General features: G+C 45.2%; 1 protein-coding gene across 1 annotated transcript in view; it reads left to right on the forward strand.

Annotated features, from left to right (window-relative positions):
- The first annotated feature begins 21,468 nt into the window (after window positions 1-21,468).
- USP46 (ubiquitin specific peptidase 46) overlaps window positions 21,469-21,949 on the forward strand; it is a 33,236-nt gene continuing 32,755 nt past the window's right edge. The window contains exon 1 of the mRNA XM_077757782.1: window positions 21,469-21,552. The gene's annotated coding sequence lies outside the window, so the exon portion shown is untranslated. The remainder of the gene's footprint in view (window positions 21,553-21,949) is intronic.

The following is a 21,949-nucleotide window of genomic DNA, read 5'->3' on the forward strand; positions in this document are numbered from 1 at the left end:
TCTTCCTCTGGCCTCTTGGTCTAATATGTAGATGTTTGTGTTGGGTCAGGACCTGACAATTAGGCCTATAGATTTTTCTCTGTTTTTTTTTTTTTTCTTGGATTCCTAGACGAAAACAAAGTTGAATGCCAATATTTAGTTAGCATTATGGATTACAATATTATTTTCTAGATATCAACTTTGTGTTATAGATTATAATATTATTTTCTAGATATCAACTGATATTCAGTTCACCCACAGAATAAAACCTGTTTTTTTAATATTTATTTTGGGAGAGACAGCATGAGGGGGAGAGAGGGAGAGAGAAGGAGAGAGAGAGAATCCCAAGCAGGTTCTGTACTGACAGCACAGAGCCCAGTGTGGGGCCCGAACCCACAAACTTGAGATCATGACCTGAGCTGAAATCAAGAGTTGGTCGAATAACTGACTGAGCCACCCAGCCACCTTCAAACCTATTTATTTTTTAACTAATGTGAAATTTTGGTCTTTTGGTCTGTAACTGAAAGTAATTTTCAATTTTGATTCTCTTAGCAATTAATAGAAATCTACAGTCACATGTCTCCGCCCCCACTCCCCCTGATCTGTCTAGTTTGTTTGAACGACTTCAGGCTTTATAATAGTGTTTAATTCTGTGGTATCATCAAAAAGGCATCTCCTGATGGTTTTATCTCTAGCCTTCTCATGGAGCCAGCCTAAAGCAAATGCACTGGAAGAGTTTGGTGTATTTTAGTCTAGTCAGTGCTCTGGACTAAATATTTTAATGCAAATTCTTACACCTTCAATTGTGGTGAAACCAATGCTAATCTAAGGGTTTGAAAGGCCTTGCTGATCTTTTAAGAGAAAAAGCCACTACAAAATGAACAAGCAGATACCTTTTTGAGACAAATAAATTCTGTATCAACAATCAAAACTGGCATTAAAGGCTTTTTGGAATGTTTGTGTTCTGAGATTGTTGCCAAGAACTTGGGCTATGTCATAAGTCCTGTACGTGAGGTTTTACTACAATTTTAAGAGTGGTTATTTGTGGTGGATATTTTTAAGAGCGTGTGGAAGAAAACCCTGTGTTGGTTCCCAAAGCTTCACACTGCACATGTCAGTCCAGTCTTCTCCTACCCGTCCAGTTTCGATGCCACTTTGAGAGCCTGAAAATACCACTCTTTTCTGGAGTGGTGGTAAATTTCAGGCACACAGGAACATACGGAGAATAATAGAGTGAATGCTCATATGTTTCCATCCACCACCCAGTGAAGAAATAAAATATGACATGTAAATACAAGCGAACCCTTCCTCATCTCACTTCCCCCTCCCTCCAGACAGTGACTGCTCTTCTGTATTTGTGTTTATCTGGTGTTTGTATCCTTTCACTAGACATGTGGCTATCCATCAACCACATGTAGTATCATTTTCTCATGTTTTAAACCTGCTCTCTGATACTGAGTTTGCTTTTGTTTAAACTATGATTTCCAGATTTAGCCATTAAAGTGTGTGTAATTCTAGATTATTGACAGCTATACATGCGTATGCTATAATATATTCACTTTATTGTTGGTAGGCACTTGGTTTACACTTTTTTGTGTTTGTCATGACGGTTTTGAATTTGTCTCCCTATGCATATGTTTGAGGTTTCTCTGTGGCCTATACCTAAGAGAGAGATTGCTGGATGAAAGGAAATGGGCATCTTCAACTCTTAATATACTGCCTGATTGCTCTCCAGAGCAGTTGTGCCAATTTGCATTCCTCCCAGCAGCGCTGGGGAGTTCCAGCTGTTCCACGTGCGTCCAGGCCCCCGATGTTTTCAGACCCGATGTTTTCAGACTCGATGTTTTGCCAGTCTGATGGGTGTGAAATGGTATCTTTGTGGTTTAAAATGTGCACGTTCCTGTCTACTAATGAGGCTGGACATTTTTCATGTGTTTATTGTGCTGGGTTGTTTTTAATCCAGGGACCCCTAGGGCGGTTTTCCAGCACTTGAAAGTCAGGCTTGCATTGGTTTTGTCTGAAAATAGAGAAAAGGAGGATTCAGGGGCAAACTGGGGAGACCAAAGAGCAAATTGATAACGGGAGGGATGGAATGGAAGATAGAGGCCCATGGAGTGTTAGCAAGGGGCTGAAAACTTGCTGCGGAAAGACTACAGACTAGAAGTGAGAAGGTACATTGAGTGATGAGAGTAAATTCTGGATACATTGCCAGGCAGGCCAGGCCTCTCAGTTCAAGTAATGTTGTTCATGCTTTGTTTAATTGAAATTGGCTTTGGTGTCTGGGACTTCTTCCGGTGAGGACAGCGAGGCTGGGACTTACGGAGTTTCCTGTTTGCCCAGTTGCTTTCTAAAGTTCTTTTAATTTTTTTTACATTTTTTAAAATTTAATTTTTGAGAGACAGAGTGAGACAGAACGTGAGCGGGGGAGGGGCAGAGAGAGAAGGAGACACAGAATCTGAAGCAGGCTCCAGGCTCTGAGCTGTCAGCATAGAGCCCGACATGGGGCTTGAACCCACTGACCGTGAGATCATGACGTAAACAGAAACCAGACACAACCCACTGAGCCATCCAGGCGCCCTTTCTGAAGTTCTTTTAGAAAGGCGGTATGTTTCTCTGGAAACAGTGCCTCTGTGAATGTGTTCACGCCTGTCTTCCCAGGACACGGGCCTTGGAAGGGAAGTGCTGCTCTCAGGGCGTGCCCGTCTGGGGCTCTGCTGGGTGCTGCCAGATTGCTCCCCAAGGTGGTTGCAGGAAATGGAGCTTTTTGGATGTGTAGCTGCTGTGGCCCTAGTCTCAGAGTTTCTGACTATACAGAGGTGTAGGTAGGTCTGCGGTGGGTTTTAATCATCAGCGAGTTTTTTCAGTGCCACAGCTGATTCTGAGGAGCGTCCAAAGCTTAGAACACCATCGTGTTAGATCGGCACCTCCTCCAGGACGGGGCCATGTGTGTCTTCACCGTTGATTCGTCAGCATTCAGCATAGTGCCTGGCACGTCCATGCTAGAGGCTCAACCAGTGAGTCCTGGATCATTGACTGAAGAGCTGGAGCCTGGGGGAAGGGAGAATTGCCTTGTAGTAAGGCAGTGCCCCTCCAATTTCATTGTCCACAGGAATTACCTGGTGAGCCTGTTAAAATGCAGATTCTGACTCTGGAGGCCTTTGGGCCAAGATTGTGCGTTTTGGGCATGGCCAGGTCATCCTGGTTGGAGAAGCACACTTAGAATAGCAAGTCCCCAGGGAGGAAGAAAAGAAAATTATTATTTTTTTTCCCCCTAAAGTGGAGGAGTTGGGGATTCGGAATCCTGCTTAGTAGATTTCAAAGCCTGTCTTCTCATCTCTTGATAACACAAAAAGGCAGATGATAAAATGCCTTTCTCACAGCATTCTTGGGAAGAATCAAAGAAAACCGTGCTGCCTATGGAAGCATTTTGTGAACCGTGATGCCCTCACACATACTACTTTTCATAATTATCCTCGTTCTTCTAGAGCATTAATGTTTTCCCTCAGGTTAGTCAGAGCAGAAAGCTGTTGGTCAAAGAAGTTGATCAGATTTAGGGGAAAGCTACTAATAAGTTCAGGTAGTACACGGATGCACTGAAAACCACAGAGGATAACACACTGACATCTGAGAATCACTGGTTTAATGGAATTCTGCTTTCATTTTGACCTGCTGTCTACATTTAGTGGGCATTCTGGGAGGAGTGGGGTCAGGGAAGGAGGTCAGGCAGGAGCAGAGGCAAAAACCACCTTGTGTGGTTCCGATTGCAGGTGCTGGGAAGTGGGGTTCCCTTCTCACTGGTTTGTGGTGGGGGGAGGAACGGGACTAGAGAGAGGCCCAGTGCTCTCTCCCACTCAGCTCTGTACTGTGGCAGGTGATATGACAGTAGGGAGTCCCTCTAGTTTATTTCCCCAAGTCAGACACTTCTTACAGTGAGAGGAGGATGCTCCAAATAGTTATTAGGTGTGAACTGATCTACTATAGGTGTAGTCAGAGCTATTCAGGGCAAGCCAGGCCTTGCGGGTCAACCCAAGGTTAAGCTACCAAAGGACACTGCCGTTTAAATGCAACATTTCAGGGTGCTTTATCTATTGGGGATACTGCCTCGTCCACCTGAGCGAGGCAATGTGGTATAGAGAGAGGAGGGCAAATAGAAATAAAATAAAAGGGACATTCAGAACTAGCGTGTATTTTATGCTGCAGTTGTTGTTTTATATTTTTTTCCTCCCTGGCTTCACTTTATCTTTTTATTCCCAAGTTTTCACTGTGTCTTTCAACCACTTGACTTTAGTAGCTGTTTTCCTTAAATCTGTCCAACCTCTTTTAATTTGACCTCATTCTGTGCTAAGACATCTGTGAAGTAATGGGTTTGGTGAGCTAGTTATGTGCTTTTCTAATGCATATCAGAAACATAATCGCTATAGATACAAATATCGGGTCATTATCTTGTACACCTGAAACTACTTTAATGCTGTATGTCGATTATACCTCAATAGAAAATGCGTAATTGCTGGAATTAAAAGTGTTCACAGTGGTGCCACCCCTAAGATTATCTCACCTCCCTCTGGGATTAATGGTTCCTAGTTCAGGGAGGCGTTGGCTCAGATAAGAGGTTCTTTATGGTCCTTCAAATAACTGACTATAGGAGGAACACTTGTGTTTTTGTTTTGTTTTGAGTAATCTCCATGCCCAGTGTGGGTCTCCAACTTCTGCAAGATCAAGAGTCACATGCCCCACCGACTGAGCCAGCCAGGCGCCTCTGGAGCAGTACTGTTATGGTGGTTTGTAGATTACAGCTTGGCGGGTTTCCTTGGGAGGCAGGTTAGCGTGTGGAGGGGCTCTGGATGGGGCTTCCACACTGTTGTTGGTTGGGTGTGAGAGTTGCCAATGCTCCCCTCCTCAGAGACCCTAATTGTCAAGGTCACGCATGATGGCAGTGGCAAGAGAACTTCCCTCCCAGTGGTACTGTGGGGCTGAAATGGACTCATTAATGTCTAGCGCTTAGCCCAGAGCCTGACCATTTGACTACTGTTGTCTTCTAGTGCCCCTGTTTTCCCCGCTAGCACTGGAGTCCAGGGGACGGAGTGGAAATTGTCCTGGGATCTGAGGTCTCGGTCTCCAATCTTGATCCTGCTGCTTTGTAGCTTTCCTGACATGGGCCATGTGACTTAGACCTCTTTGGGTCTAGAAGATGAGCAGCATGCTGCAATCTAGCATGGCTTTCAGGTGGGGAAAGCTGGGAGGGCAGAAGGAGGAAGAAGCTGTGATTTCTGACGGAAAGGTTCATGGGAGACACAGTGCAGATGGCCTGTCACAAAACTTTCGTAATCATTGGTCAGGATACAGTGTTTCTTCCTTTCCTGATAATGAGGGCATGTAATATAGTCAAAGACTTCTCATCATCTAATAAGTGGATAACATACCCTCTTGTGTTACCTGGCGTCCTCAGGTGCTCCAGCCTGAGAAATACAGAAGTAACTGAGCTCAGTTGCTTTTAAAAGAAAAAAAATTTTAAGTTTTTAAAAAGGTAATATGAGCTCCTATGGTAGAAATTTCAAATTGTACAAAAGGATATATATTGAAAATATACCCATCACCCAGTTCTTATATCTGGCATGATTAATATTTGCAGTTTCTTCTGCTTCCATTCAGAGGTTCCTTATACATACACAAATATGTTTCTATTTCTCTCATAGTTTTTATTTTTAAGGTTTTTTTTTATGTTTTCTTTATTTTTGAGAGACAGAGACAGAGTGTGAGCAGGAGAGGGGCAGAGAAAGGAAGACACAGAATCCGAAGCAGGCTCCAGGCTCTGAGCTGTCAGCACACAGCTGGATGTGGTGCTTGAAATCACGAACCATGAGATCATGACCTGAGCCAAAGTCCCATACTTAACCAACTGAGCCATCCATGCACCCCTATTTTTATTTTTTAAAAATGTTTATTTATTGAGAGAGAGAGAGAAGGGGCAAGGGAGGGACAGAGAGAGAGGAAGAGAGAGAATCTCAAGCAGACTCCATGCTCAGTGTGGAGCAGATGCGGGGCTCCATCCCATGACCTGGAGTTAATGACCTGTCGGACCGACTGAGCCACCCAGGCGCCTCTATATTTCTCTCATTGTTTTTAAAAACACAGATAGTACTTCTGGCATATACTGATCTATCCTGATCTGCTGCTAGCTGTTTGTGCCTTGAAGTTAGGTCTGTGCTCGTAGTGTGTGAAGAGCATCCTCATTCTTTTTTAATGGCTGCAGAGTATTCAGTTGCTTGAATGTATTAGATTCATTTCACCACGAATGGGCATAAAGGTAGTTTTCTACTCTCTGGTTTTTACAAACAAGGCTATAGGGAACCTAGATCCATATGTCCATATATTATTTTACATGTACGGGAATATAGCTGTCGGCTTACTTCTTAGAAATGGATTTGCATTTGTAACTTTGATGGATTCTGCCAAATTGTCCTCCACCAGCAAACTCTCGTTACCCGCAGCCTTGCCAAAGCAGTGTGCTGTCCAGAAACCTTTTGATCCTTGCCAGTCAGGGGAAAAATGGAGTCTTAGTATATTTTTAGTTTGCGTCTCTCTTGTTAGAAGTGAGCTTGAGCAGCTATTCACACGTTCAAGAAAACCAGCTCAATTTCACTTAGCTGTCTTGTTGTTGGCAATTATTTTCCAAGTCTGTAGGGAAGGACCAGTTTTATTTTTATTTTCAATCTGTCGCAGACTGATATTTTTATAAAATACAAATAAAAAAGAATTATTAGCAAAATAGAATTAAAAACTCCAAAGATACATAAACACAAAAACACCTATATTTTTTTTAACGTTTATTTTTGAGAAATGGAGCCAGAGCTGGGGAGACACAGAATCCAAAGCAGGTTTCAGGCCCTGAGCTGTCAGCACAGAGCCTGACGCAGGGCTCAAACTCACAAACTGAACCGTGAGATCGTGACCTGAGCCGAAATCAGACACTTAACTGACTGAGCCATCCAGTCACCCCACAAACCCCTATTTTTTATGATCAACTTGGCAGATACAGAATTACTCTATCCATTCATTATACCTGTCTTTAGTTTCTGACCTTAGCTCATGGCAGTGTTAACACTTTGAGTGATCTTGTTGTAAAGAACTCCTTACTCGTTTCTTTTTTTCCATTACAGCCCCGTTTGGGGATGAGAGAAGAGAGCACAGAATTCTGTATTTTCTGTTTCACAATCAGTACTAGATGCTTTTGCTCCATTAGAGTAGAGTATCTCTGATGGTGCAGTACTGATCCAGAAGGGCAGGGTGCCCTGCAAACCCATCTGGGCACGTTAACCCCTTCAGTTCTCCCAGGCTATGACACGGAATACTGGTGTCCTGGTTTTTCCTTGATGAAGACCTTGAGCTTGAACTAGTAGATGGGGTTGGGTGGAGAATGCTCAAAATCACTCAGTCCAATCGGCAGAGTTGACCTCTATGCCCTGGGGCTTTGCCAGCATCCCATGCCACTTATGCTGCTTCTCTGGGAAGTGATGGGAGGGGTTCCTGGGTAAGTAAGGTAAGAGCTTAAGAGACCTCATAATCAAGGTGGCACCTTGGTGGCTTTGCAGAACGTTGGAATGGGAATGAGTTTCTCTTTCTAGCGCACCGAGTTCAGTGACTGTGGGTGAAATTTCCTTTTTCTCCACCTTCAGCCAGAAGATAGACACAGACCAGTATCTTTTGTTCTGCCTTTGAGCTGAGATTTTACCTTTGCACGAGGGCTTTGTTATGGTGCCTCTAGGCATGCAGAGAGCTATTTTACAAACCAGAGTCTCTAGCTGCTCTTTAATGTCCCTTCCTGTGATGACTTGGGATCATTATGTATCCCAGGCTCATGTTTCTTCAGTAGCAGGCATTTCTGTTTCTGCCTTGTGATCGTTAAATGAAATCCTGTTGAGCTGTTTTTCTGCGTGTCTGTCCCTACCCAGTATCACACAAGGCGTGGAAGTGCTGTGCTGTCGCGGTGCAGGATGCAGATGAGTTCTCACTGCCGTCTGTGGATGACGCCTCCCGGGGAAAGCCTGTGGGCGTCTGGGGGGCGGGTTAGCGCACGCACCAGGAGTCTGGGGTGCAGCATGTAGATTGTGGGTTCACAAAGGGCCTCCGCTTCATACCAGCACCTGACCTTGGCCAGTTCCTTAACCCCTCACTAACCACGTTTCCCTTGCTTATGAAATGGGGCCAGTGGGTCCCCAGGAGTGGTTTGCCTGGTTTAGGTTTGCTCACTGGGCCTGGGTGACCTGTCTGCTGCCTGAGCAGGATGGTCACTGATGGCCATGCTGCGGTGTTGCGGATTCGGTGGTTAGGTGACGTGTGACCAAGGGCCAGAGAGCACACGCTCAGAAACGGCTCTGGCTCCCTGTCTACTCCCTATAAACTGTAGCTATGGAATTACTAAAAGTCCACATGAGAAGATCATCGCCCCTGACTGGGGGTCAGGAGTTCTGGCTCTGAAACCGAATGGCCTGGTGGAGTTCTTGAGTTCTGTCTCCTTGACAAACGAGTGAATGTGGGCAGGTTCCCTCCACTTCTTCATAAGTAGAACAGGGATAATAAACATAATCTGGCTTGGGCTGGTGGACAAAATTAAGTGAATATATAGACAGGAAGTTTCTGAATGAGTGGCACATACCACTTACTCTTCCCCATTTGCTGAATTTATTCAGTTAGCAAATTTATTTCAGTGCCTTTTATATGCCAGATGCTCTGGTAGGTGCTGGCAAACCAATCAGATGTAATAGAGGCTGTTCTCATAGAGTTTATGGTCCTGTGTAGACATTAGCAAGCTTTTTGGCAAAAGGCTCTATGGTGAATATCTTGGGCTTTCCGGACCCTAGGGTCTTGTCGCAACTACTCTTGTGAAAGTAGCTACAATAAGTAAATGGATGACTGTGGCTGTGTTCCAATAAAACTTTATTTACAAAAGCAGTTGTGCCAGATTTGGTCCACGGATCACCCCTTGTCAACCTGTGGTTCGGTGGGAAAACATGGTAAATAATCACAAATGTGTTATTAGAAGTCGTGCTAGGTGTTATAAAACTGTGAAATCTCACAAGATTATATAAGAGAAAAAGGTCAAGAAAGGCAACTTTGAAGAAGTGACATTGAAGCAAAATGGTAAGAAGGTAGCAGAAGGAAGAAAGGGCAGCTGCAGGGAGCATAGCTCCAGGGGCCAGTGAACTGGCCACACTAGCTGTTAGCTAAGAGGCTCAGAATTACAGCCTGCACTTCTGTCTTGTGGAGGTACATTGGATATTTTGCAGCCTTCTTTGAATCAAGACAAAAATGGGTGTTCGACTTCTGCTCCAGTCCTGATCTCATGGTTCGTGAGTTCGAGCCCTGTATCAGGCTCTGTGCTGACAGCTCGGAGCCTGCTTTGGATTCTGTGTCTCCCTCTCTCTCTGCCCCTGCCCCACTTGAGCTCTTTCTCAAAAATAAATAAACATTAAAAAAATGTTAAACAAAAATGGAAAACTTCCCAATATATAATTTATGCCAATTGCTTCCCCCTTCCCACACCCCCAACTCCTGTTATATAATCTTAACACTGAGAGATGAGCTGTATTAATATATTGACACATTTTGGGGTACCTGGAGCATGTGACTCTTGATCTCAGGCTTGTGAGTTCAAGGCCCTCATTGGGTGTAGAAATGAGTTTTAAAAATCTAAAAAAAGTATATATATATATATATATACACACACACACATAAATACATTTTGTTACGCATTCTTTTGGTAGGGTCTTTCTCTATTCAGGTGTTTTCATTATATTGTCAGTATCTAAAAATTTAGAAGTTAGACTAATAAGATTGTACATTATTTCATTCGTAGGTATAAAATGTTTTACCCCTTAGAACTCATTTTTATTTTTTGATGTTGTTTTCTCTTTTGCATTGTTAGACTTAAGATTATTTTCTTTTCCTATTTGGCTAAAGATTCAGAAACCTTAAAGCCATTTGGGAAAAAAAAGACCCGTTTTCTTATTGACTACATCCTGAGATTTTCCTGACTTCCAACCTCAATTGTAGATTTCCTTTAATCAGGTTGTAGCATCCTGCAGTATTCTGTAGAGATTTTATAGAAAAGGGCGCGTGTGTTGCACACTATAGACTATTTGAAGGGGTGCTTTGGAGTTTGGGGGTTTGTCTGTACCACTGTGTGACCTCTTCAGGTTTTCTTATTCTGCTGTTCTGGGGTTCCGAGGGGACTCTACCTCCGTGAGGGTCAGTGTGGTGCAGCGGTTGGGAGCACACTGGTGTGAGTCCAAACCCAGTTCTGTTACTTGGCTGTGTGAACTTGGATCAAGTTACTTACCCTCTCTGGGTCCCAGTTTTCTTCTCTTTAAAATGGGAACAATCATGGCATTCACCTCATGGAGTTAAATTTAGAGGATTAAAGGAGTAAAATGAGTAAAACACACCTCAAGCCCTTGGAGCAGTGCCTGCAGCAGTGAGGGTGATTTGTGTTATCCGTTGTTGTTATTACTAATTACAGCGGGGGAGCCACTGGCCCCACTCCTCCGGAGATCTTGGGCGATATCACTTCATTTCTTTTTCATTCTCTCTGTGAGGCTGTAGGAGTGACTTGAATCAACAGAAGTCAGGGAATAGTAGTCCTTTTGAACTAGTTCTTTATGTACCTCTGTACTTTGAAAACCTACTTGATAAGTAGAATAGCCTTTTGAACGTGGACCTAAATGTACGTCTCCAGCAGCAACATTCTCTTCTCCTGTCAAATATTTTAATTCTGGGTTTATAATGAATGACTTAGACTCTGTATACTTGGCAATTTTTACATGTTCTCTTTGGCCTTTTTTGTGTGTGGTCCTTCTTTACTCTGTACACATTTGAAAGAGAGGTCGCCTAACCCAGGATGCCGGTACATGGGCTGTCCTGAGGTTATCTTGGCCAAGCAGGCTTACTTCTCTGGGCCTTGAGTTTTTTCATCTGTGAAACGGGTCTAGCTGATCTCCAAGGGCCCTCCCAGGTCTCTGCCACTTTAGTTCGGGCGCTCCCACAGTACGGCAGTATTCTCATTGGCTTTTATAGACCTTGCAGTGCTGTTGTTCTGATAATATCATCCTCCTGAGCAAGATTCTGTCTCCTTTTAATTCCCCCCGCCCCGGAAGAAATTCCGATATGCTTTCCTTATAAACTGCCTTTAAAATTGCTTTAAAAAGAAATGCTTTTCTATATCTACTTTATGCATTTACGCTTCATCCTTCCCAGTGGCGGTGGTTGTTTATTTGATGCTTCTGTAGCCCCCCTCGGCAGCCACAGGATTGCTCTCAGAAGTGCTTTGAAGAGCTAGCATTACAGTCTTCGTGTTGGAACTTGTCCCAGCTCAGATTCTATTTTTAATAAATGTGGCACATTGTTTTTCAAAGGTTACCAAATTTTTTACTGATGGAAATAAGATCTTTATGTTTCTATACCTCCAGACCCTGTGATTTAGCACCATTGCTAAGTTCTTTTGTTCAGCATCTGGTCATGGAGTAATTATTCTCAGTGCCTCCCACTTGCCTTTTGTGCCTCTGCGCTGGGTGCTGGCAGGGAAAGTGCAGGCGCTGGGATTTGTAGCCTACCTTGCAATTTGCATAGTGCTGATGACATTCCCAGTTGTGCTTGACTCTTCCTGTCTCCCTGAGCATAGGTTGGCTGGATTCCAGCTCCTCCCCCCACCCCACCCCGTCCTCAGCCAGGAAACCAAGGCCAAGTGAGGGGAGTGACCAAAACTAACGGCAAATTCATACTGGGAGGAAAAAATGGCCAAATACAGTCTGAATCATGTGCCATGGGCTTGAGATAACTGGTCTGCAGGATATTGGTTTGCTAATTTTCATTAACTTTCTTTAATGACAAAAATAACATAATGCCCAGAGTAAAAAATGTGAATAGTTGGGAAGAGAACATGGAAATCCCCTCGGTGGCCTCCTCAGGCCCCGATCCCGCTCCTAGACCCTGGTGACTAGTGTTCATCATTTTCCCAAGTATTCTCGAAGGGGTTTCCATTCGATTGTAGGCACGGAGGGGCGCCTGGGTGGCTCGGTTGGTTGAGCATCTGACTTTTGATTTCTGCTCACGTCACAACCTCACGGTTTGTGGGTCTGAGCTTCACATTGGGTTTTGCACTGACAACATGAGCCTGCTTCTGATCCTCTCTCTGTCCCTCCCCCACTCAGGCACGCACACGTGCTCTCTCTCTCGCTCTCTCTCTCCTCTCTGATTAGAAAAAATATGTAGGCATTAAACACAGGCCTGCTCTGCCTGTGGCGAGTGCCTCAGATATAAGTGCTGGGCACAAAGCAGGGCTTGGTGTCTGTTGATTAAACGAATGACATTTCCAGTATTGCCCTGCACATTGTCGCTCTCCAGCATGTTTCCTCTTATCGCTCTATCTTGGACAGATTTTCATAGCGGGGCCTGTAGGGTAACTTTACTTTTTTAAATAGCTGCATGGTAGTCCATCACATGGATTACTGTAACTTTTTAACCAGTTCAAGCTGTTTCTTCTGTCACATGCGTTGCTCTGAGGATCCTCTGAGACATTGACTGTTGGTTGTTCCCCCAATATCCATTTTCTGGTTCTTTTTTTTTTAATGTTTATTTATTTTTAAGAGAGAGGAAATGAAAGAGAGAGAGACCAAGCAGAGGAGGGATAGAGAGCGAGAAGGGGACAGAGGATCCAAAGCGGCCTCTGCACTGATAGCAGACAGCCTGATGAGGGACTCGAACTCATGCACTGTGAGATCATGACCTGAGCTGAAGTCAGATGGTCAATGGACTGAGCCATCCAGGAGCCCATTTTCCATTTCTGATGTTAGCTGGTCGTGGCTGCTTAGGTGAAGACCGTACTTGCCAAGCCCCCTTGCAGTAGGTATGGGCACCATACAGGAGCCCCGGGTTGAGGGTGGAGATTGTGTGGGTGAAGTTTCCTCTTGCTGCTGTAAAAAATTACCACAGACTTAGTAGCTTCATTTGAAGCTCCTGAGGTCAAACCAAAGTCCTAAAGTCAAGGTGCCAGGTAGGCAGCACAGCCCCCAGAGGCTGTAGCAGAGAATGCGTTTCCTGCCTCTTCCAGGTTCTAGAGGCTGCCTCCATCCCACAGCCCAGGGCCCTCCTTCTTCACATCCCCTCGGAACTCTGCTTCTGTCGTCATGTCTCCTCGCTGACTCTTGCCTCTCGCCTCCCTCTCCTGAGCACCCCTGTGGTTACGCCGGGCCCACCCAGGTAATCCAGCATAATCTCCCCAAATCAACTCCTTACACTAACTGTACCTTCGCAGTCCCTTTTGCCATGTAAGGTCACAGAGTCACAGATTCCAGGGGTCAGGGTGTGGAGGGGCCATTGTTCCTTCTGTCACAGGGACTACCAGAGCCTGGGGGCAGTCAGGAATGCCCTGAGAACGGTGCCGCGGTACAGCCAGGTGACGAAGTTGAGGAAGGACCTTCAGGGGGTGGCTGGGATGGAATTTGAGGTGTCCTGAGCTGCATGAGGAATGGAATGAAAGGCTGTTGTGACAGACTAGGTTACAAGGGAGAGGGTGATGAGAGGTGACTCTGGAGACAGCGGGGGAAGTCCCTGGAGGGTGTTAGAGTAGATGTGGATTTACAAAGAACTCTTGTGCTGCCATTTTGACAGTGGGGTTAGAGGTGGGTATGGAGGGTGTCAGAAGCCACATAGGAGGCTGTCATAATCCAGGTGAGAGAGATGCTGGGGGCCTGGCCTTGCTGATGGCTGAAGACTAAAGAGAAGCGGATGGCCCTGAGAGATTGAACCCACAGACATGGTGGTGGGTGGGTCAGGCAAGACGCTCAGGCTAGATCTTGCATCGGCCGAGAAGGTGGTAGCATTGTCATCTGTGGGGAAATACCAGGAAAGGGTTGGAACTGGGGGGAAGGAGAAGGGAATGCTCTCATTTGGAGTAGGTTGATTTTGAGGGCCTGTGAGACAGTCCAGTGGACATGTCAATCTTCACCCAGTCTGAATGAGCTCAGGAGTTTTATGGAATGAAGATGAAATTGGACATGGTAGCTGCTGATTGATGCCACATGAGTGGTTATCGCTTGGACCCTACAGAGAGGCATAGAGAAGAGGGCTTCAGTGCCTGTAGAGAGCCGGTAGGTAGCTAAAAGCACCCCCTGGAGTTGGCAGTGTTTCGAGCTCATCAGGGATGAAGTGGGGGTAGAATCCAGACGAAGAGATGTGGAGGTGAAGAAACAGAGAAGAATTTAAAGATTATTATGGAAAATTTCCAAAATTTTATTAGCTTCCTATTGCTGCTATTAAGAAGTTACGATTGACTTAGTGCCTTAAGCAATACAAATTTATCGTCTTCTGGTTCCGGAGGCCAAAGCCCTGAAATCGGCCTCCCTGAGGTAACATGTGGGATGTGCAGGGCCGCATTCTTCCTGGAGGCTCCAACAGAGACTGTTTCTTGCCCTTTCCAGCTTCTAGAGGTTGCCTGTCTTCCTTGGCTCCTGGCTCCCTTCCTTCATCTTCAAAATTAGCAAGGGCCCGTTGAGTCCTTCACACATGGCATCACTCTGATCTGTCGTTCTGCTTCTGTCTCCCACTCTTAAGGATGCTTGTGACAACATTGGACCCACCAAGATACTCTGGGACAGTCATCTTATTTTGAGGTCAACGGATAGGTAAATCAATCCCATCTACAAGCTAATTTTCCTTTGCCATGTAAGCCAATGTATTCACAAGTTCTGGGGATTAGGACACGGACAACTTTAGGGGATTATGACTCTGCTTATACACATATATGTTAAAGTATAAACAGAGAGTATGATGAGCCCCACATACCCAGCACTCAGCTTGAATGACACAGCGTGTCCCCACTTCTCCCCACCTCACCACTGGGGTTTTTAAAACCAATCTTAGAAGTTAGCTGACTCCTCTGTAGATGTTTCAGAATAGAGAGTTCTTTAAAGAAGTTGAGCTCTCATGGGACAGTGATAAGGGGGAGGTCACTGGGGAGACGTGTGGGAGAGTGTGCACCTGTGCCTTTTTAGTGGGAGAGGCACTTAGACGTGCTGAATCCTTCACCTTGGCATTCGCAGCACTGGGCAGAAATCACATCATGTGAGCGCCCTCCGCGGGGCCCTGCGATAGGCATGTTAAGTTCTGATGGGAAGGATCTAACCGTGGAGGAAGACTGGCTTGGACAACAGAGAGATGTCCGTCATTACCAGAGGGAGGCACGTAGGTTCGAAGGTTTGGGAATGAAATTAAGGGAGTTCCTCTCTGCTGGTTTAATTTAATCCAATTTTTAAAAAAGTCTCCCCCTATTGAGGAGGAGGCCAGTGAGAGGGGCAGAGGGGAACTAGGAGATGCGAACCTTTTGAGGAGCTCCAGGGAGTTGGAAATAGTCGCCGTGGAGAGAATGAGTGCGCTGAAGAGACGTTATTGGAGGTGGGGCCTGTTCAGGGCCAGCTTGGTGAATTCAAGTGAGTTGGGCCAGCGTGGTTGTGGGACTTCTTCTTCCACTAGCATTGCACATCTGTAGGGGTGTACATTCAGAGACGGTGGACCATTTGGCTCTTACTGGGTTAGTTCTTTGCCAGGTGGTGTGGTCAGGGGGCAGGGTTTGTAAGACCAATTGAAATGATGATCCCTGGACCCTAAGCCGAATAAGAAAGCAGAGGAGTGACAGGTTCGGGTGAGGTGACTGTAGCCGTGGTGCCAGGATGCTCGAGGAAGCTGGCTGGCAGAGCGGAGCCTGGATCGATGATAGGGTGGTGACCAGGTCCAGAGGACGTCTTTGGGCGTGAGGAGCTGGAGCAGAGTGGAATAAAAGACATCTCAGACAGTTACTGAGAGGGCAGGCTGTGGGAGTGCTCCTCCACGTAGGTATTGAGACAGACCCCGGATGACGGCAGGAGATGGGGGGGAGGAGGGTAAGGTCGGCTGTGAACGGAGGTCAGCCAAGAAGCGGAGACGGAAAGGGCCTTGCACAGAACTGGGAGATGTGGGCCTCAGAAGGGCAGGTGTTTTGAACAGGTTATTCCTCGTAAACATTGCCCTCCGTATGAGTCATCATCTCCCCAACTCTCCCTCCAGTGGGAAAATATTAAGATAGGTAGAAAAAAGCAGACTCGATCCAAGAATTCCTAAATAGCAAAAATCATGGATTAACTTGAATATATGGCTACCTCATAAAGAGAGACTTAATGAGCTCTGTCTCCATGTGCTATACTTTTATATCTGACATTCCTCCTGGGCTCTAAGCCATATAGTCTAGTGTTGCTTCAGATATGGCTGTGGGTGTATTTAATATGCATTATTTATATTGATTTATGATTGGGATGTAGCTTCTTTGAAAACTTATAGTGGTTTTTGTTGAAACCATAAAATCCTGCTGTCATATGATAACTGTTACTTAAAAGACTCAGCCTTGTACATGATGTTGCTTGTGTATGGTGTGAAAGGTGATGAAAACCACACGTGGGTACGTGAGAAGACAGTGAAACTATCAAATGCACAGGTGACCACCAAGCGCAAGGTCTTACCTGTTGGGAAAGGGAATTTAGATTGGTGGGCTGTATAACAGACCTAGAAAACACGGAAAAACAGGATATTACAAGAAGGGAATAGAATTGCCATTTCTGCTGCAGTTCTGTTTGCTCAAAATTGGGTTCTTTTACATTTAACGTTTTCTTGCTGACAAGTGACCTTAACTGGTTCTCAGTCCACCTTTTGGCCATTTCTTCCTATGACAGGAGATGCTAATTATATGAATCAAGAATAAATAGCAGCGGCAGATTCATTTTTTAATAAAACATAACGGTGTCTCTTCCTCTCTCCCAGATCTTTGAGATTCTCTGAACTGAGTTGCTCTCGGATAGCCTGAGAGCGTGAGAAGGCTGTAGGATGATGATGGAGCCACCGGTACATGTGGGGCCTGATTCTCCCCAAACTCCTCACCTGTTGGACTCAACTTTGGTCACTTTTCCTAATCCCAGCGCACTCATCTGGGCCTTGGGGAGAAAAGGGTGTGGTATCGCTGGCGGCCACTTGGCTCTTAGTCCTGTGATCCATTGCTCAACATAGCATCTGGTTAAGGTCAAGGGCTCCCAAGCCTGACTCCTGGGTTCAAGTCCTAGCTCTGCCACTTCCTGCCTGTGGTCCTGGGGCAGATTTTTAACCATTGAAAATTTCTGTTCCTGTTTGTTAAATGGGCGTTATAAAGGTCCTTACCTCCAGGATTGTTGTGAGAATAAGTAGTGCGGTCCCTGGTACTTAGTATGAGTACTCAGTAACTTTTCATCATCACGTTGGAGCTTCCAACTCGGGTTCATACGGCTTACCGATTTGATGCATTTGGGAAGTGTTCGTTTTACAGTCTATTGCTCCATTATTCGCAGTATTCCTCGGACGCTTCACTTTTCCAGTTAAGGCCTTTCTCTGTGCCTCATTTAAAGCTTCAGCTGCGTATACTCCCCCATGTACACTCCATGCCCCTCCCCCCCCACCTCCTCCCTGAGGCCCACACCCTCATTTCCTACTTCATTGTTTGTCATGCCACTTACCTCCTTCCAGTATACTGTCCATTGTATTTGCTTTTTCTTTCTGGCTGTCTTCACTAAAATGTGAGCTCCCTGTGTGTGGGCTTTCTTGCCTGCTTTGTTCACTGTTATATTGTCACTGCCTAGAATAGTGCCTGGTGCGTAGTGGGGACACAGTACATCTTTATTGGAATGAAGAAGTGGACTTCAAGAGCGGTGATATGATTCTCTACACCACCAAGTATTATAAAAGCTGCTGGGCTTACGATGTTTTATTCACAAGTTCTTAATGATAATTTGCTTATTTGCCTATCTCAAACCAGCTTTCCTGTAGAAGATCATCGAAGCCAAGTAGAACAGGTTGGAAGGGATGATTACATTGAATGAAAAGAAGAATAAGGCTGACATTATTAATTCTTTTACCAATTTACTTCTGACACTTTTCCCCCAGCATGAACAACCCCCGCCACTGTGAGGACGAGGAGATGCTGGTCTCGACAGCGGACTCTCTTAAGAGTCTATTGTTCCTTTTACGTACAATAGAAACTTTGTTATTTTTCTCTTTCAGGGCACCAATGCCTCTGCTCTGGAAAAAGACATTGGTCCAGAGCAGTTTCCAATCAATGAACACTACTTTGGATTGGTCAACGTAAGTATTTAAAGATGTATTATTTTTATCAAATGTTTTAGGGTACTTGAAGCAACTCCATGGCACTTTCTCTTATTACCAATTTTTAAATAATTGTTCATGCACCTTCATTCTTAGAAATGGCAGATGTTGGGGAGGAGAACTTTGGTTCCATTTTTCGAAGTGTCAGTTGTCCCCCAAAAAACGGTTTAATTACTGTATTGTTGGGTCCGATTCTCACTTCTTTCTCCTGTGCTTATGAGATTTCCTTTGTAACTTTTGGAACAGTTTCCTTAGCCTTTAGGGCCAAATCTGCCTGTGTCGTGTGCATGACACATGCGGACAAGCCACTCTCGGTTTCAGTATGCATCAGTACAGAGTTTTAAAAGTGTTACCGGCTCATCACCAGTACCTGCTTAACAATATAACTTGATGGTGGTACTTAAAACAGGGGTGGATCGTGGGGGAACAACTGGGACCAATTTATCTCACAGTTCTGTGGCCTTCTCTTATCTGTGCTCAGCAATGCTCTCTTGGATGTGGCCACACTCAGCCAGGCTCTGCTTCCTTGATAAGTCGGTTATGACTAAGTAGTAAGGCAGTATTACCCAATAGCCTTGTGAGCTTTCTTCCTCACCTGATCCGCTCCCTCTGGGGTAAAGGTTTTCCACCTCATAAGCACCTCACCAACACCTGGTTTTCTGGTACAACTGCTCTGAGCAGAATGTGTCAGGACCCAGGTGTAACAGGTAGTAATTGTCACAGGGGAAGCTAGACGTATTCTCAGTGAGCGAATGCCACTTGTGGCACAGTGGAAAGAACATTGGCTTTGAGTTAATGCAGACCTGATTTCTGCCCATGCTACTCACTAGCTGTGTGATCCTGAGCAAGCCACTTGGCCTCTTTGATCCTCCATTTCTCCATCTGTAAAATGGACACCATAACAATATCTTTCTCTTGGGTTATAGTGAAGGATCAGTGAGAGAGCTCCTACTGAGGACCCTGACGTGAGGCTGAGGCACATTGTGGACACTCATAGACATTAGTTCCTTTTCTTTCCCAGGAGTCGTCCACTGGATCAGGGCTAAGCATTACTAAAGGGTGTCTAGGTAAAGGTGAATACACTGATTCAAAGAGAAAAGGATGGAAGAAGGAAGGCTCAAGTACTAGAATATAGGGCATTCTGTTGGCGAAATAAGAATTTCCAATTAAAAAAAATTTTTTTAGCATTTATTTATTTTTGAGAGACAGAGAGAGCGTGAGAAAGGGAGGCACAGAATCGGAAGCAGGCTCTAGGCTCTGAGCCGTCAGCACAGAGCCCAACATGGGGCTCGAACTCACAAACCACGAGATCATGACCTGAGCCAAAGGCAGATGCTCGACTGACTGAGCCACCCAGGTGCCCTTGGACCTCTAATTTCAATACAATTTTTTTTAGTCATTATACACAGGCCTCTGCTGAGCTCTGTGAAGATAGTTGTTCAAGTTGTGGAAAATTCTGTCCTAGCTAAGGAAAATACAAATGGGGAAAAAAAGAATTAAGGCCGTTTCCTAGTTTGTGGAAGCATTGTGAGATTACATTTATTAATAGCTTCATTTATGTTCACTTCAAATGGTAATTCATGAAAGTTCCAGCTTCTCTTTAAAAAGAGGTTTGTCTCCTATTACATAATTATGTCAAAGTAGATTAAAATATGTAAAAATAGGAAATGTTCTCTCTCAGCATACGTAGAAATGTCACATTAAGTATGGTGGAGCATCTGTCTCACTCTTGGGAAAATGACACACAAGCCAACAACCAATCTTGAGAAGATGTTCGTGTTCTATTTTAATCGTACAAAGGATTTTGCAATCTATGTTATTAATCTCGTGGTTTCTTTAGATTTTTCCTTTTTCATTTTCCTCTGTGTGAAGGTTTCTGAAGTGATAGCCTGGGCTGTGTTCTTCCACAGAGTTGGTGTCACAGTCCATTGAAAGCCAGTGAGGTGGTGACTGTTCCCCTCTTGAATCATAATCTGAGTCTCCGTGGGTTTTGAGAGGAGCAGACTATTAGGCGTGAGTCCTCATGTGATTGTGGGAGACCAGGACCTGAGTGCCGTGGCGTTCGGACACTCGCCGTCATGGCAGAAAAAAGACTGAGGGTGACTCAGGAGTTTGAGGCGAAGGAGCTGGTGGGATGACCTTGGGAGGCACCTCTTCTCCCCGTTGCTCTGGAGTCCATGAGGATATGGGTCTGAAGCAAAGTGCAGCGGCGCTAGAGTAAAATTAAAACAGGTCCCCATGTGGGTGAGGCTGTTTCAGCTGTGCCGGTAGTTCCTTTTCCTGGATTTCTTTCTGATTTGGACTTTTTTTTTTTTCTTCTAGGATTGAGAGAGAGAGTGAGCAGGGGAGGGTCAGAGAGAGAGGGAGTGACAGACTCTGAAACAGGCTCCGGGCTCTGAGCTGGCAGTCAGCACAGAGCCTGACGTGGGGCTCGAACCCACGAACCGCAAGATCATGACCTGAGCGAAAGGCAGACGCCTAACCGACTAAGCCACCCAGGCGCCCCCTGATTTGGACTTTTATTTCCTGTCCTACGAATTTAGATATATTGTAATGTGGCCTTATTTATTTATTTATTATTGCTTTTTAATGTTTATTTGGAGAAAGAGAGGTGGGGGATGGGGAGAGAGAGAAAGGGAGACACACAATCCAGATCAGGCTCCAGGCTCTGAGCTGTCAGCACAGAGCCTGATGCAGGGCTCGAGCCCACGAACCGTGAGATCATGACCTGAACTGAAGCTGGTCATTCAACCGACTGAGCCACTGAGGTGCCCCATGCCACATGGCCTCTCTTATTAATCGGCTACTTTCCTTGGTCACCATATTATGTCGATTTTTCTTCTTTCTTTTTAAGCACCAGAAGGTCTCCTTAGATTTTTTTTTTTTTTTTAATTAAGGCTGAGAGCTTCCTATCTACTTTAAGGACTTTAATGGGCTCTGAGAGGCACCAGGCTGATGGAAACCTGTATTCATTTCCCTGTTGCTCAGATAGTCACTGGTGTGTGTAGACTGGTTTGCCAGTTTTCTAACATGGCGGGCAGGCCTCCAACCTGGGAAATCTGGGCTGGCCGCAGAGGCTGAAGTTCGTCTTCCCACTGGAGGTGGCACGTCTCCAGACCGTGAACTGACCCATCCCTGTTGTCCGTTGGCAGTTCGGAAACACGTGCTACTGTAACTCCGTGCTCCAGGCATTGTACTTCTGCCGGCCATTCCGGGAGAATGTGTTGGCATACAAGGCCCAGCAAAAAAAGAAGGAAAACTTACTGACGTGCCTGGCAGACCTTTTCCACAGCATTGCCACGCAGAAGAAGAAGGTTGGCGTGATCCCACCAAAGAAGTTCATTTCGAGGCTGAGAAAAGAGAATGGTGAGTGATGTGTTTGAAGGTCCGGAATAAGGAGAATCCACAGTTCTGTGTATCCTCAAAATGCATCTGCCCTCTTCCTTTTTTTCATGGGAAAATGGTCTGGCCAGCTAACCGTAAAGGCAGATATGATTCTCCTTTTCCACCACATGAACATCAAACAAAACTGGATAAAATATATGCTTACAAATTCAGATTTATCACCTCATTTTGGAGTGGTCTTTTTATTTGCCATGCGTGCATCAGGAAGGGCTTATTCTGGGTTATCATCGAGGTAAGAGAAAAATTGCCCAAGGCAGCCTTCTAGGCCGGGACACTGATTGGAATAAATGGGTTGATGGAATAATTGAAGAAAATAGTACTCTTATATGCTTGTCCCAAGTGATTAAAGTAGATGTGT

The sequence above is a fragment of the Crocuta crocuta genome, unplaced genomic scaffold, assembly GCF_008692635.1.
Source record: "Crocuta crocuta isolate KB4526 unplaced genomic scaffold, BGI_CrCroc_1.0 scaffold282, whole genome shotgun sequence".
NCBI classification, from domain to species: Eukaryota; Metazoa; Chordata; class Mammalia; order Carnivora; family Hyaenidae; genus Crocuta; species Crocuta crocuta.